This window comes from Canis aureus, chromosome 12 (assembly GCF_053574225.1).
Source record: "Canis aureus isolate CA01 chromosome 12, VMU_Caureus_v.1.0, whole genome shotgun sequence".
Classification (NCBI taxonomy): domain Eukaryota; kingdom Metazoa; phylum Chordata; class Mammalia; order Carnivora; family Canidae; genus Canis; species Canis aureus.
Window position 1 is genome coordinate 20,200,835 of NC_135622.1, and position 13,531 is coordinate 20,214,365.

At 35.5% G+C, this 13,531-nt stretch overlaps 1 protein-coding gene across 2 annotated transcripts in view; it reads left to right on the forward strand.

Moving 5' to 3' along the window:
• CTNNA2 (catenin alpha 2) overlaps positions 1-13,531 on the forward strand; it is a 1,080,823-nt gene that overhangs the window by 28,614 nt on the left and 1,038,678 nt on the right. The gene's annotated exons all lie outside the window — the stretch shown is intronic.

Sequence of the window (13,531 nt, forward strand, 5' to 3'; positions counted from 1 at the left end):
CATGTTTTTATGGACCACTCAAGCCAGGCGGTATTTGAAAGTTCCTGAGATATGGTTAGAGGTGTCTGTCTTCTCATTCCCATATCAATGAATAAGACTGGCTACAACTGCATGGAAATTAGGGGAACTGTTAATTTCCAGCCCTTCCACTTCAGCTAGTGAGTGAAAATGTATTTACAGTTCCTCTCTAGTGTCACTTTCCAAGGAGAACTTCTGTGACTGCACAGGCCAGGTCAGGCTTCTTGTCACATGCTTTTAAAGAACCTTTTTCTCATAGCACTTATCATACATAGTTAGCAACTGTGTATTCATTTGTATGATTATTCAAAATGCCTGTCCTCTCCACCGGACTGCCACCTGCCTGAGAACAGGAACTATGTCTGCTTTTGTTTAGTGTTGTATCTCAGGAACCACTCTAACTATTTGTTGCAGGAAATAACACTTAGACCTGTACCACAAGCAGGAATGAGTAAGATAAAGAGATTGCAGGAATGCCAGTTGAATCTTTGGGGTGGTTTGGACCATTCAAAGGGAGGCAGCGGCTCTCAGTTAAGGGGTGTGTACTTTGGGTCCAGATCCTGGTTCTGCCACTTCATAACTTAGGCAAGTTACAGAAGTTCTCTGCGCCTTAGCTATGTCATCTGTAAAATGGAAATGATAATATTACCTCTTAGGGTCACTATGAGAATCAAAATCTTAGTATTTGTGAAGTGCCTAAAACACTGCTTGACAGAGTAAGTACAGTATATGCCCTTAAAATATGTAGAACAGAAACATAGTTGAGCTCAAACATACTTGAGCTGACCATCTTCACTTGGAGTATCCTGCCTATAAGTTTCTCCAGCCAAAAATATACTAATCTTCATTTAATTCTTACCATAAGCTTTTTTTACATGGGAGTCTCTTAAAATGTGGCATGAGAGCCACTTGCTTACATAAGGCAGCTTTCCATTATTTTAGCTGATTTATAAGATAGATCAATTTTTGAATAATAGTTATGTATTCTTAACTGATACACTAAACAGATGATTTCACTTCAATGAATCTAAAGTAAATATTTTTGTAGTAAATATATATGAGTCAAATGTGACTCAATTTTCTTAAATATTAATGAAGTCACTTATAAATTAAAAAAAAAGGTATTTGACTATGAGTTTGCTTTGTGTAGTTTCTGGATAGCATTCAATTCATCAATGATTTTTTTTTTTTTCTGAATACTTTTTTAGTATTCACAGTTTTTCCTACTTACCACAGGGTTGACCAAAGAAGCTGTTTCAAGCATCTTAACACTCTCTGGAGAGGAGGAAATTGGTAGCTTTTACTTAATTACTATCTGATTGGTGTGATTAAATGTGTAATTTTAATGCTGTATCAATCAAAGGTTTTGGTTTGTTTGCTTGTGATTCTCATTTTGTACCTTGTAAAATGTCCATGAGACACAGCCTAAAGGGACATTTCCTCATATGGTTTTAAATTTAAAATTGTAACATGCTTATCTATGTGTGTTTTGTGAACATTTTTAACCTTGTTCATTTATGACAAGGATAACTTATATACTGGAAGATATTCCTGGTAACAGAGTGGACATATTTACCATCTAGCCCAAATTCTTATGGCATAGGAATTGATCAAATAGATAATAGTGCTTGGTGCTTCAGCTTACTAGAATGGTAAGACTTTTGAGAACGTCTGCAAATTTGCATTTCCCCAATCTTTATAATTTTTATGGAATATTAGACCCAGTGCTCATGGTGATAATTTTTCCTAATGTTAGAAAACTAATAATGCTGTTCAACTGAAAGCTTCTTGCCTTCTAATTTCTTTTTCTTCTTTAGCTTTAAAAAAAAACTATGCTTTATATTTCTACAATAGAAATACGCCTAACCCTTTAGACTGAAAATACTATAAATTATATGAACATTCTCAGTGCTGTTAGACTTGCCATGATGACCTGACAGGTTTTGTGTGTCTGCTGCAATTTCCTAGTGCCAATATTAGCCTGCATTTTCGTCCCCTTGTATGGGCTATTGTCATCAGTCTTTCAATATAAAAAGAAAAGAACTTGTATTACAAAATGCTATCTGACATCAAAAGGAAAAAGTTCTTCCTAAAATAACTATTCCATCTAGTATTCTTTGTTAAGAATTTTACAAACTGAAGCAGCAAAACTTACTTTTCTTTTTTGTATTTATTATTTGACTCTTTTGTTTTTGTGAATTACAAGTATTGAAATTAAGTTGTACACACTTTAGAACAGGATGTCTCCATTTTTTGGTACTTCTTGAGATTTGCAGCAAAACTCTGAGATTTTAATCTTAGTTCCACTGCTCCGTGACATGAGGCAGGCTTAATATTCATTAATGAGCCTTAATTTACTTATCTGTAGAATGAGACAATAATGCCAACCTGCAGAGTTATCATAAGGATCAGCGATAATGCATATAAAATTCATACCATAGAACTTGAAACACTAAATCAATAAATTACTATCTTAGAAATGTTAGATAGAATGTAGCTATTTTAGCTTTGGAGATCTTATACATACACACATTTATTCTAATAAGACAATCTCACTGTCTCCTAGAAATTTGTCAAGACTGTCAAGAGAACAAACGTTTATATTTTAATGTCTTGTTTTTTCCATTATACTGCATTTCTGTCCTTAACACACCATTTAGATTTTTTTCAAATAATTAGTATACAGAGGAGTTTAAAACATTTAATGAATATCAGAATAGGCTATGCATATTCTATTTTAGAAATAGAATTCTTATGTTTTTAAAGTTTTCTAATTCCCATTCAATCATTTATACATGCTCTGTGTGTCTTTAAGGCAATGTTTTCACACACTTTAGCTTGCAGTGCTAAATGAATTGTCTGAAACGTTATTAACCTGGATATTTTATGAACAATTGAAAAAGTTGTATTCACTTTTTAAGCTGATTTTATATATAAAAATATTAGATTTCTGGTATCTACTTTTATTATTTAGTTACATATTCATTTTTCCATTAAAGCATATTTGTGAAACTTGCAAAGAACAATAAAAAAAAACTATGATAACTAAAAAGAACAAAGACAAGGTCACTTTGGGTTAGATATCCTCTAAAAGATTATTATTTTTTTAACTTTGATTTATGAAATCAAATTTCCATTTCAGTAACAAAGCATTATTATACTTCCTTCTTAAGAAGACTAATACACAAATTTTAGTATTTCCTTAATTAGAATACTTACTGTTTGTAAAGGTTAATTAGGCATCTGTAGTTGACTAGTTCTATAATCAGCAATGGGAAATAAATATTTTTGATTCATTATTTTGACTACCTTATTTGGACCAGTCTGCCAGATTGTTTTCAATAACTCAACCATCCACCTGGTTCCACCTTTTTTAAGACATTGGTTTTATACTTGAATAACAAATGAAGAAATCATTTTATTGGTGACTTTATATGAAAATATGATTAATGGAAATGATGTTATAAGGTGCAAAATATTGCAGAACTATCTGGAAATAACACGTTGTGCCTATCTGTTTTACCAGGTCCATTCTATATCTTTATCATAAAATCAAAATCTCATTAATATCAACTTGAAAATATTGAAGAGTAAAAAAGAAGACTGCTTAATTTAAATTCCTTGTTTTAAAATATTAAAGTAGAAAAAGACAACTGTTATTCTTGGACCAAGACAGAGTTAATAAAACTCGTCAGAAAGATCCAGGCTTGGGAATTTTTCTGTGGATGAGGTAGTGGTGAAATGCATCAGTTGAGTTATAAGTCACATGCAAAAAAGTCTTCAAGTTAAGGGACATAGCACACAGTCACTTCCTTGACATAAGAAGTTATAAATATGAGATGCTTTTTTGTAAGCAAAGCAGTTAAAAAAATTCTTTTGGATAGAAGGAGTGGGTCAAAGTCGAATTTATTAATTCCATCAAATAGGTAGATTTCTGAGAGTAGAAGGTTACCTACTAGTTCCTATATTAGATGCATTGCAAAAAGGTCTTTTGTAGCATAGAAGATATAGATAGGTTCATGTGGCTGGCTTTCTGGGTAAGCAGGTTTTGATACTTAAATAACATAGCTAGACTAGGTTTCAGTGACTTGGTAGGAATGTATATGTCTTCAGAGCTATTTCATAGCGACACTAAGAAGATGGATTTTTTCATGGGGCCCAAAATAGAGATGGCAGACTTTTAAAAATTCTGTGGGTCACACAAGGAAAATGCTTATTAGGTATTTAGAGTCCAAGTGGCCTAATAGAAATATTTTGTTGGCATTCCTTGCTTGAGTTATGGACTCCCAAGCCTGGATAAGCAGATATCTGAATAGGGAGCAAATGGCTGTCAATCATAAGACTCTGTAGGAAGGATATCAGTTTGCTCTTCAGGGAGAAGCTCATTATGCTACAGTTGGAACATAAGACAGTGGTTCTATTTTATTATAACCTGAAGGTGGGAATAGGCCAGAGCTATCCCGAAGGAAGATAAAAGGAAAGAGAGTTAAGTTATAGGAGTGCCTACTTGGGAATGGTTGCTTTAGTATGTCACTTGATCTCTCAATAAAGCTAGGTGGCTAGTAATATCATCCCGTGTTAACTAATATTATGATGTTGCATATGCAACACTTCAGCTAAGTTTCCATTAGAAATTCTTGTTTAAAGTATATAACACCAATATATAAACCGTGCATAGTCTCATAGACCATGCAGATGCAGGTGTTTTCTTAGTTCCAAATACCTACATGATATTTAAATTGAGCTTCACAAAATAGCACTGTTGCAGAGACAGTGTGTTAGCCCCCATGCCCAATTCTCAAATTCATTCTTTAGTTAACCCTTGCAACTAGGTATGATTGTTGACTAAGTCATGTCCAATCAAGTTGCGTGCAACTTCCAGGCCCTTTGCTTAGAAAGAAAATGCATACGTCTACTTCCTCTTTTCTGCTACCTGCAAGCTGTGTTGATTAATGTTGTAAAGAGATTTAGAGCACAAGATGGAAGTGGCCTATTGGAGAAGCCAGAGCAACAAGATAGGCGGAGCCTGTGTCCAGACATAAAGTAACCCTATGCAGTATGAACTGCTTACATTTCAAGTGTTATACGAGGGAGATAAAAACCGTGTTAAATCCCTTGCTCTCTTGACTTTTGTCAGGCAGCAGACCTGGTACCCCAACTACATCCAAAACCTTAAATAGCAATGTGCTAAAATGATGAAACGATGAAAACAATACTTTTGTGTAGTTGGAATGTCTTTCCTTAAAAATGGTATCAAAAATGTTTTACTGATTCCTGGCAGCTAATCTACACACCCACCAGGGGTCAGGAGTCTTCCAAGTTACTAACTCTTGATTTAGGCAAAGCAGGGAAATGTGTGACTACAAGTGAAGTAGTCAAGCAGGTTTAAATTAGGCTAGAGCAATAATAATGATAGTAATAAACACAGCTAGTAATTATAAAACAATTAATATGCCTCAGGCACCGATATTCTAAGCCATTTATCTGTTTACTCATTTAATTCTCACAATAATCCTGTGGGACTGTTAGTATTTCATTTAAGAAAGGAAGATATGTGTCATTCAAGTAACATGGCCAAGATCACCCAGCTAGTCAAGGAAGACATAGGGTTTCGACCTGGGCAGTAATGCTTAAGGCTCTGCTCTTTTTTTTTTTTTTTTAAGATTTTATTTATTTATTGATGAGAGAGAGAGAGAGAGAGAGAGAGGCAGAGACACACGCAGAGGAAGAAACAGGCTCCATGCAGGGAGCCCGACGTGGGACTTGATCTCAGGTCTCCAGGATCACACCCTGGGCTGAAGGTGGCGCTAAACCGCTGGGCCACTGGGGCTGCCCAAGGCTCTGCTCTTAACTATGTTTTCTGTATCGTGATAAAGGTGTCCTGAAGAAGTAGGGGGCAGCTTACACAGCTGTTTATCACATGAGTATAATTACTTTAAGTATTGCCCAGGTACATGTTCCTATTTGAATGAGACTTTTCCCTGAACTGTCCAATGTTTTCTTTAAGTCTTAAGTTACCGAAAATTAGTTGTATCCTTAAATTCACAGGAGCTTTTAAAACCATGTCTCATGGATAAATAAATAAAATCTATAAAAAATAAATAAATAAAAATAAAACCACGTCTCAGAGAGTAGCACTCTGACCAAAAACAACTTAGAATTGTTTCCTAGCACAGGATTGTTTTTTGACTTTAGAATAAACAAGCTATCCTTCAAAAAATATTGAAAATTGTACTCAAAGTATTATTTTAGTCATACTGAAGAAACTAAAAAAAATCCCTAAGTTGTACACCACCTGTACAACTTACTACATACATATTACATAACATACATATTATACTGTATGTTAGTGAGCTGGAATTTTTAAAAAATATTTTATTTATTTATTCATGAGAGACACAGAGAGAAGGCAGAGGCATAGGCAGAGGGAGATGCCGGCTCCTCGCAGGAAGCCTGATGTGGGACTCGATCCCAGAACTCCGGGATCACGCCCTGGGCCAAAGGCAGATGCTCAACCGCTGAGCCACCCAGGTATCCCAGTGAACTGGAATTTAACTAAAAACTAAAAACAACAACAAAAATAAACTTCCTTGTAGTCTCTTTATTTACTAAATTTACTAAATTATTGTGCTCATGTAACTATAGATACTGTATCAATTCTTGTACTTATGCAAATATATTGAAAATGGACACTAAGAGTAGAATAAATGTGTATCTCTCATTGCTTTACATTTTCTTGCTGCTGACCAAAATGTGGTTTAGAGCAAACACATATAGTAGGTTAAAACCTATTAAGTGTCCCAAAGGGGAAATAGGTAAACAATTGCACATTAGCTCACTGGAATGTTATTTCCCAACTTCTGTTGCAAGAACTGTATACAATTTTTAGCTTTCTCAGTGACAGCACTTCCTACATTTTTATTTATTTATCTCTTTGCAGAAGATAAAAGCTGGGTGGACTCAACAATTGCCTACTTAATGGTTTCTTCTCAGACTTAAGCCTTAAGGCTTGGTCAAGAATGCTACCAGGGAATTTAAGGAATTTTTTTTTTTTTTTTAAGGAATTTTTGAATGGAAGAAACTCTGACGTATTTCTGTACTAAAATATTATGTGTGTTGTGTGTGTGTGTGTGTGTCCAGAACCAGTTCTTTAGTGTACAGCAGAGTAAATAATATGATTTTATGTATTTCTACATAGATGAAATTCACAGAGATTCTCTCTAGAGTGATTAATTTGATGCAACATAAATTTATTGCTCTTGGTGACACATTTTCTAGATTCAGTGTATTAATGTGTTTTCTCCAGTATGATATCTAATGAGGTTGAAGCCATTAATAAGAGTAGTAGGTAGAGAATTCCGGTTGAAGGTAATTCCACATTGAATAAATTTATAAGCTCTTTCAATATATACTTTGATAATTAATAAGGTTATTCTTCTGGACAAAGTCTTCCCAGCACTGACACCATTCATATACTTGCTCTCCATATGATTTTTAGTATGCAAAACAAAGGCAGAACTCTGGCTGAAGACTTATCCACAATCATAGCATTTATATGATTTCTTTCCAGCTTGTGTTTTTTTGATGTGAAAAAAAAATGAGAGTTTCAATTAAAGGATTTTCACAATCTTTACACTTATATGGTTTCATACAGTTGTGAACTCTTTAATACATAATGAGATGAAATCTCTGGTTTAAGAATTCCTACATTTATACATTCATAGGAACTCTCTCTTATATGAATTCTCTGATCCATAATGAGTTGGATGTTCTATTTGAAAGATTTTTCACAATTAAGACTTTCATGAGGTTTCTCCCTGGTATGAATTATCTTATGTCTAATAAGCTTACCGCCATGAAAAAAAAGCTTTTTCACATTGATTGTAGTTGTACAGTTGGTCTCCAGCATGAGTTCTCCAGTGTGGAAAAAAGGCAATAGAAGCAGCTAAAATCTTTCTGCATACTTCTACATTCTTTACATCATCTTTTTCTCGCCAGTGTGATTTATGTGATGTTAGTGTCCTGAGAACTTCTGCTACATATTCTTTACATTTATGAGATTTTCCTTTTTATTTATATTCTTAGATGTACCAAAGGATGTTGTATGAGTAAGAGAGTTTATCACTATCATCTGCAGATTTTACCTCCTGCTGGAGTTCTTATGAATTGAATAAGGTGAACGTTCCAACAAAGCATTTGATTACATTTGTTACTCTTACTGACACCACCTTTCTCATGTCCAGTGAAGTAATTATTTAAGTTAATTATGTAAACTTTCAATACACATGTCATATTTACAGAGCAACTCCTTAAATGTTAGCTGAGTAGGAGGAATATGGTCCCCCTCCATATTCACCATTTCCGCAGATTTTCTCCTAAATAAGTACCTACTTTGGGATAAATGCAATTTGCCTCAAATGTCTCTCCTTGTTTCTCTGATAATTCTTCAACTGATCTTTACATTTCCAGATTCCTAATGAGAGTTACCTAGAAATACTTCTTACCATTTCTTCCATTTTAATGTCATAGATTACTTATCCTCAGAAATGCTATTTTGGAAATTGATTGTTTGATTTAATTCAGTCTCTGACCAGGTAGGTGTCTTAGTGAATTCCTTTCTCTACCAGCCTGGCTACTAAGCCTTTTCCAATTAGAGGATTTACATTTGTTTGGAAAGCTGATGCCTCAAGAAAACCGGGTTCTTATTTTTTTCGAGCATTGCATTTTTTAATACAATCTACTGAGCAGTATAAAGCTTCTTTTACTCCTGCCTGGTGTAGATTACAACCACATCCTTGAAGGTTACCCATGTCTGGAACTGGACAATTAGTAACTCAGCTTCCATTCCCTCTTCTTTCTTGATGGTGATTTCTTGAGTAAGTGGAGAGACCTGAGAATGCTCTACTTCTTTACTGAGTCTGGTTCAATTTGGCATGGCCTGACCCCACGGTACCTTTACCTTGACCTGACTCATATACACCAAGGCCGAGCTTTGTAGCCTTTTCCATACCCCGCCCCTCACTCTCAGGCACCCATGCCCAGTATTGCCACTTGCATAGGAATGTGTTAAAAAAAAAAAAAGACTGAACATTCTAACAAAGATTTGTTATAAAATAAGGACTATGCTCCCACACACAGATCATGTTAAAAAAAATACTATTTCAGAACCCAGGCCTACTTCTTTATATCTATTCACAGAGTAAGGTAAGACTAAGCTCTGTCCTGATGATTTCAAACTTTTGTCTATATTTTAGTTTATTTATTACAAAAAATAAGATATTGAAATATAAAGATAAGAAACTTGGTTTGGCCAGGACAGTGTTTTTTAAAGCAATTAGAACTTCAGGGACGCCTTGGTGGCTTAGCGGTTTGGTGCCTGCCTTTGGCCCAGGGCATGATCCTGGAGTCTTAGGATTGAGTCCTACATCAGGCTCCCTGCATGGAGCCTACTTCTCCCTCTGTGTTTCTGACTCTCTGTGTGTGTCTCTCATGAACAAATAAGTAAGATATTTTAAAAAATATTTTAAAGCAATAGAACTTTAATAGTTTTTTTTTTTTTTTTTTTTTATGATAGTCACAGAGAGAGAGAGAGAGGCAGAGACACAGGCAGAGGGAGAAGCAGGCTCCATGCACCGGGAGCCCGATGTGGGATTCGATCCCGGGTCTACCAGGATTGCGCCTCGGGCCAAAGGCAGGCGCCAAACCACTGCGCCACCCAGGGATCCCAAAGCAATAGAACTTTAATGTGTTTGGTAGATCTTTATTGTCCAGTTCCTGTGGTTTTATAACTACCAAGCCACTTTTCAAAAGTTTTCGTAAGTGTGGAATATGCTTCCATTAGAATGTAAAGCATTTTGTTTTTTTCCTGCTCATCTTGGTCTAATTAACTTAATTTCATTGACTTAATGATAAATGCCCTGTTTTTCAGAACATCCAGGATGGTTCAGATCTCCTCAGACTTTAATATGACAGAAGACAAGAGAGGGGCACCTGGGTGGCTCAGTGGTTGAGCATCTACCTTTGGCTCAGGTCATGATCCTGGAGTCCTGGGATTGAGTCCTCCCCATAGGGAGCCTGCCTCTCCCTCTGCCTTTCTCTGTGTCACTCATGAATAAATAAATAAAATCTTTGGAAAAAAAAGAACAGAAGACAAGAGAGTTAACATAACTGTAGTGCAAAACCATAAATTTCTACTGTTTTCCTTCCCACTGTATGAATGGTTTCTGTACATATTTTCTGATAGAGTTAGGAAAGGATCTATTAACCAGCCCAGTGGCTATGCACATCAGGCTGTATTCATCTGTTCTAGTAAAAATTCCGCATCTTGGAATTGGAGTTATATCTTGGTCAAGTTTGTGGTAGTTTACTGTCATCTTTCAAGACCCGTATAGATTTTGTAGAGGCCAGAATGGTGAATTAAAAGGAAATATGATGGAGGTTACGACCCCTGGATCCTTTAGATCTTTAAGTTTCACACTAATACCTGCTATTCCCCCTGTTAGCAGATATTGTTTTTGATATACTATCTTGAAAGAACAAGGAGAAGGGTAATAGCTAGGACTTCCACTTGACCTTCCCTTCTCTAGTACTTTTATCTTAAAGGACAATGAGCTAACCTGGGAGTTCTGCTATCTACAAATATGTTCTTTTCAGTTGTACTATTAGAGACCAGTAAATGACCACTGGCTGGATACACAGACCCAGTGGATCCACATGAAGCCAACTTGAGCTAGAACTCTATTACCTAGCTTCCATATACCCACACTCTAGTTGGGTGTTGGGGGTGCATAATCTTTTGAGTCCTTAGGTATCAATGTCAGTTCATACTCTTTGTCTAAAATTTCTCAAAATGCCTAGTTTTTCCCTTTCTATACTGCATGATGGACTGATCCTCACCTGATCCCATTGGGAGAGTTGAGGTTTTGAATGGTTCCTCAGAGTTGTTCTATTTGAGATAAAAGGATAAGACCTTTGGACCCCAGAATGGACCACTCACTGGATGTGGTCTTCTCCTGGGGAGAAGGCATAACTGTGGCAAGGCATCTTCCTTCAGTCAAAAGCAGTTTTCAGAGAGGGACTTAGATGTAAGTCAACAATAGACATCTCTCCTGGTATCTGGAGAAATTGAGTGTTTTGGTCCTGAAAAGGGAATCTAGGCAGCATACCCAGCATCCACTCTAAAAATCACAGCCCAATTGTGATAGCAGAATGTTATGAAGTATAAGAAATAAGGTAGATGAGAAGGCCAAATATCAAAATGTTCAAATGTAGCTCCTGTGGTATCACCATAACATCATTGACTGCAGCATCCATCCATCCATCCATCCATCCATCCATCCATCCAGTAACTCTATACCGAATACTACACATTGTGAGCAAGGTTTGGGATCTTAGTATTCTTTGGATCCTGTTTCAGGAACTCTGAGAAGTTCTTACATCATGAATAAAATGAAACATATTCAGGTAAACTAGTTTAACCTCAGTCATTAGCCTACTAAGTGGAAACGTGACCATTGGAACATAACTGTGCCTCCAGAGACTTCATGCCCTTCTACTAAACCTGCAGGTCTTTATAGAGAATATTAACCATTGATTTATCGCCTAAAAAGTGGAGGAATGGAGTACATTGGATCTGTGATAATGAGATGGTTCAAGCCAGTGAGGGACATTTAAATGAATATAAATGATTATTTTTAAGAAATGAGAGAAATGTGCAACTTGCTCTTATAGCTGTGTCTATTTTAATATGTATCTGCAAATAGATTTTGGATGTTGAATGGTTATACCTGACCTGCTGTCTTATTCTTCAATGTGTCATACTTATTAATATAAAGCTTATGCTAGATTCAGCAAAGGCAGATGGGAATTGCTTGTCACTCATATGCTGGCCCTTCTTCATAAACATTAATGCCTTGTGGTACATAAAACTTTGTTTTAGTGGCTGAGAATACATATTGGAAACAACATTAATAGCCTCCTAGATGTTGAAATGAAATGACTTTGCAGTATCATTTGAGGAAAACCACTCAACATTAGTTTGGATTAATTGTTGCAAGTATCTCCTTTAAGACTGTTTAGGGGAAAAAGTATATATATGGAGATCCTTAACATAATGAGAGGGCATATGCTACCTAATGCTAAAATTTAATTTCGTGCATTGTACTGCAGAGAACACTGATAGCAGTCCAAGGATAATTCTAGATGTTACCTTCAAGTGAGCCTGATGCATTTAATTATTAAGGTAGTTTTGACATACCCATTGCCAGAACCAAATAGCCCAGTGATTCTGCATCCAATTTCTGTAAATCGTTGAGGTTCCTATATGAGTGCCTCTATAAAGAGTAAAAAAAAAAAAAAGGCTTTTTTCCTTAGTGTCCATTCCTTTGTGAATCTTAGTTTTGAATGCAAATTTGACTGCAAGTGACAAAGTTCTTTAATCCATAGAGGTGACAAAAAAGAAAAAAAAAACTGTTCCTATCTCTTTTCTTCCTTTTTTAGCAAATCTACTTTTGCCTTTTTAAAAGTAAAATGTGAAAACTGTTGCATAAGAGCATGCATTGGAGTAGAGAGTAGCTGCAAAAACACCTAGCAACCTGCACTCTTGGCCTCTCCCTCTGAATGGAGAAGTATTCAGTGCCAGGAGGGAAAGATGACAGTGGGAGTGGCATCACACTAAACAATGGAAGAGATTTTTACTTCAAAATCTCCCATTCATGTTGGAAGTTTCAATAATTAATATGGGTTTATTACTGTAATTTATCCTGTAATTAAAGGAAGCAGTCACCTCATTGAAGTAAGTTGTGTTTTAGCATTTCAACTGTTTTATTTTATTTGAATTGTTCCTGAATACATACTTTTATTCTCAAATACTATTGAAATATTTCTTTTCAAGTAAGAAACAGATTAATATCAAACCGTTTTCTCTATCACGGATAAAATTCTCACTAAAGCATCGACTTTCTTATTCCTAGTTCTGTGTCATTTTCACTTGGCAACAGTATTTCACATTAGGTTTTGCCAAGGTCAACTAATACAATAATTACTCAGAAGAGAAGAGAAAATCTCATACTTTAAATACAACTCACCCTGTTATCCACTGACCTTGGATTAAGAAAAGAGTCCATGCAGCTCCTGTCAAAGACAGAACTTAGTAAGTAAACAGATGTGAAAAATGTAAATATTTCATTGGCAGTTTTCTGAATTTAATTTCTCTTTGAAATTTAAGAAATTCATTTTCTCAGACACATTTTTGATTCTATAAATCTGCCCATTACAATGTTTGCAAAGATCTCTTTTTAAAATCTAATTATTAAAACACATTAGCCTCAAGTTTCAAAGAGAATAGGCTAGAGCCCTTTCTTGTATTTTAATTTAGCATTACTTTCTTTTTCTGATTAAGTAGTGCATTGTCCTTTATATAAATAGAAGATCCTACTGACTCATCATTCATAGAACAGGTTTGAGGAGTTATTTTTCTAGCAGTAATGATAGGTGCTATGGTCTGAATATCTGT